The sequence below is a fragment of the Suncus etruscus genome, chromosome X (assembly GCF_024139225.1).
Source record: "Suncus etruscus isolate mSunEtr1 chromosome X, mSunEtr1.pri.cur, whole genome shotgun sequence".
Taxonomy (NCBI): domain Eukaryota; kingdom Metazoa; phylum Chordata; class Mammalia; order Eulipotyphla; family Soricidae; genus Suncus; species Suncus etruscus.
The window spans coordinates 50,401,936-50,406,258 of record NC_064868.1 but is presented as its reverse complement, the minus strand read 5'-3'; positions in this window follow the sequence as shown (position 1 = coordinate 50,406,258).

Sequence of the window (4,323 nt, the reverse complement as noted above, 5' to 3'; positions counted from 1 at the left end):
TATCACACATCAATGACAAATATTATTCTCAATGGAGATAAACTAAAAGCTTTTCCTTTAAAATCTGGTACAGACAAGGCTGCCCCTCTCTCTCACCACTCCTATCCAACATAGTGCTGGAAGTACTTGTGTTAGCAATTAGTCAAGAAAAAAATATCAAGGGCATTCAGATAGGAAAAGAAGACGTTAAGCTCTCATTGTTTGCTGATGACATGCTACTATATTTAAAAAGCCCTAAATATTCTACCAAAAAGCTTCTAGAAACAATTGATTCATATAGCAGAGTGGCAGGCTACAAAATTAACATGGAAAAATCAATGGTCTTCTTATATACAAATAATGATAGAGAAGAAATGAACATTAAAAAGCAATGCCATTCACATTAGTACCACACAAACTAAAATACCTTGGAGTAAACTTAACTAAAGAGAGGAAGGCCTATACCAAAAAACTACAAAACACTGCTCAAGAAATAAAATAAGACGCAAGGAAATGAAGGCAGATACCCTATTCATGGATTGGAAGTATTAACATTAAATTGCCAATTCTCTCCAAAGTATTGTACATATTTAATGGAATCCCTCTAAGGATACCCGTGACATTCCTCAAAAAAGTGGATGAAACACTCCTGTGATTCATTTAAAACAGTAAACCTCTACGAATAGTTAGAGCAACCCTTAGGAAAAATCATATGGGAGGCATCACCTTCCCCAACTTTAAATTATACTACAAAGCAATAGGCATTAAAACAGCATGGTATTGGAATAAAGACAGACCCTCAGATCAGTGGAGTAGTCCAGGGGTCCTCAAACTTTTTAAACAGGGGGCCAGTTTACTGTCCCTCAGACCATTGAAGCGTCTGACTATAGTAAAAACAAAACTTATGAACGAATTCTTATGCACACTGCATATATCTTATTTTGCAATAAAGAAACAAAATAGATACAAATACAATATGTGTCCCATGGGCCATACTTTGAGGACCACTGGAGAGTATTCAGAGAATATTCCCCAGCCATACAATTAATCTTTGATAAAATGGCAAGAAAAAATATAAATGGAGCAAGGAAAGCCTCTTCAACAAGTGGTGTTGGGATAACTAGTCAGTCACATGCAAAAAAGTAAACTCAGACCTCCATCTAACACCATGCACAAAGGTCAAATTCAAATGGATTAAAGACCTTGATATCAGACCCCAAACCATAAGGTATATAGAAGAAAATATAGGTAAAACATTCCATCCATGACATTGAGACTAAAGGCATCTTCAAGGAGGAAACACCACTGTCCAAACAAGTGGAAGCCGATATAAAATATGGGACTATATTAAACTGAGAAGTTACTGAACCTCAAAGGAAATCGAAAAATTATCTTGAATCATTTTGTTCTGCCTCATATTTCTATGTCTTCCTTCAAATTGAGAAAAGAAAAAAAAGTGGATGGAGCCCAGGGGCCAAGCAGTCACAGGAGCATTGAGTGGAAATAATTTGTCAGATTTAAATACCCAAGCCAAAGTCAATGACCATAGAATCAAGAGATCCAAAATATAACAAGCTAAACACAAAGTGGACCTGTCACACTGTAGTCCTGTAGGCTAAATATTGGATGCATGAGGAGAATTATGGTGGAGGAAGATCAACACTGGTGGTGGGGATGGCCCTAATTTACTGTCACTAAATGCCTGAAATACAACTGTAAAATACTTGTAACTCACAATGGTCTCAATAAAAAATAAAAAAACTAATGTTGGCTGTAGAAATTATAAGATTAGCTGTTAATACTTTAATAAGTTTCCATTCACTCCTATTTTACTGAAGGTTTTCATCATAAATGGGATTTTGTCAAATGCTTTTTTTTGCATCAATTGATAGGATCAGGTGTTTTTACTTCCTTTTACTGATGTGGTGTATGGTGTTGATTGATTTGTGTATATTGAACCATCCTTTCATCCCTGGGATGAAACCACTTGGTCAAAAGATATAATCTTTTTGATATGCTGTTGGATTTGGTTTGCTATGAATTTGGTAAAGATTTTTGCATCCATGTTCATTAGTGATATTTGTCTGTAGTTTTCTTTCTTAGTGACATCTTTGTCAGCTTTGGGAATGAGTATAATATTAGCTACATAGAAGATAGAATGGTAGGGCCGGAGAGATAGCATGGAGGTAAGGCATTTACCTTTCATGCAGAAGGTCATCGGTTCGAATCCCGGTGTCCCATATGGTCCCCCGTGCATGCCAGGAGCAATTTCTGAGCAAGGAGCCAGGAAAAACCCCTGAGCAAGGCCGGGTGTGACCCAAAAACCACAAAAAAAAAAAAGATAGAATGGTAGGGAGGGTTCTTGTCTTTTAAATATTTTGGCAGAGTTAGAAGATCAGTGGTAGTAACTCATCTCTGAATGCTAGATAAAATTCACCTGTAAACCCACGTGGTCCTGGACTTTCATTCTTGTGGAGTTTCTTAATTACCATTTCAATTTCCTTACTTGTGATTGGCCTGTTTAAGCTTTCCACTTCATCCTCATTAAGTATTAGGAGATGATATTTTTTTCAGCAATATGTCCATTTCTTCTGGGTTCTTTAGCTTAACTAAAAGCAGTTGTTCATAATAAGCCCTTAAGATGCTTTGAATTTCTTGGGGTTCTGTTGTTAATTTTTCCACTTTCATTTCTGATTCTATCTGTTTTGAGTATTTTCCCTTTTTTCTTTGTGAGTCATTGGTTTGTCTATCTTTTTTATTCTTTCAAAAATCCAATTCCTGGGGCCAGAGAGATAGCATGGAGTAAGGCATTTGCCTTGCATGCAGAAGAATGGTGGTTCAAATCCCAGCATCCCATATGGTCCCCTGAGCTTGCCAGGAGCGATTTTTTTAAAATAATTTTATTTAAACACCTTGGCTATAAACATGATTGTGGTTGGGTTTCAGTCATATAAGATGACACCCCCCATCGCCAGTGTAACATTCCCATCACCAATGACCCAAATATCTCTCCTCCCCTCCCCATCCCCACCTGTACTCTAGACAGGCTTTCTATTTCCCTCATATATTCTCATTGTTAGGATAGTTCACAATGTAGTATTTCTCTAAACTCATCACTCTGTGGTGAGGTTCATGATGTTGGCTGTAATGTCCAGCCCTCTCCTCTTTTGTCTCTGAAAATTGTTGAGAAATGTCTTTTATTTTTCTTAAAACCCAGCCAGGAGCGATTTCTGAGCAGAGAGCCGGGAGTAACCCCTGAGAGCTGCCGGGTGTGACCCAAAAACCAAAAAAAAAAAAAAACAAAAAAGAATCCAATTTCTGGTCTCATTAAATTTTTGTATTGTTTTCCTTGTTTTTATATTGTTGATTTCTGCTCTGATTTTTTTTATTATTTCTTTTCTTTGGCTTATGTTTGGGTTCCTTTGCTGTTGGTTTTCCAGATATTTAAGGTGTTCCTTTAGGTTGTTGATTTTGTCTTTTTTCTTCTTTACTAATGGCCTGTGTTGCCATGAATTTTCCCCTAATTACTGCTTTAGCTGTGTCCCATAGATTTTTGGCGATTTGTTTCTGCATTATCATTAGTTTCAACATATCTCTATTTGTTTTTTATTTACTTTTTGATACAGCTGTTGTTGAGCAGCATGTTGTTTAGTATCCAGTTCTTATATTTTTTTCCACATCATTTTACAATCAATCTTGATCTCTGTGGCATTGTGGTCTGAGAGGGTGGTTGGTATAATTCTTATATTTGCGACTTTATTTAGGTTAGAATTGTGCCCTAAAATGTGTCTATTCTAAACAGAGTTTCATGTGCACTTGTGAAGAATGTATATTCTACGTTTTGATGATGAAATGCCATGTAATTTGAGTATGCTCATTCAATAAATTGAATATGTCATTCCACATTTTTTTTGCCTAGATTGTTTCAAATGGAAGAGCTGGTTTGATTCTTGTTATACTTTATACTTAATGGTATTCTTCTCTCTTACTGTTTTAAAGAGTTTATCTCTCTCTTTATTTTTAAATTTAATAATTTTTTATTTAAACACCTTGATTACATACATGATTGTGTTTGGGTTTCAGTCATGTAAAGAACACCACCCATCACCAGTGCAACATTCCCATCACCAATGTCCCAAGTCTCCCTCCTCCCCACCCGACCCCCGCCTGTACTCTAAACAGGCTCTCCATTTCCCTCATACATTCTCATTATTAGGACAGTTCAAAATGTAGTTATTTCTCTAACTATACTCATCACTCTTTGTGGTGAGCTTCCTGAGGTGAGCTGGAACTTCTAGCTCTATTCTCTTTTGTGTCTGAAAATTATTATTGCAAGAATGTCTT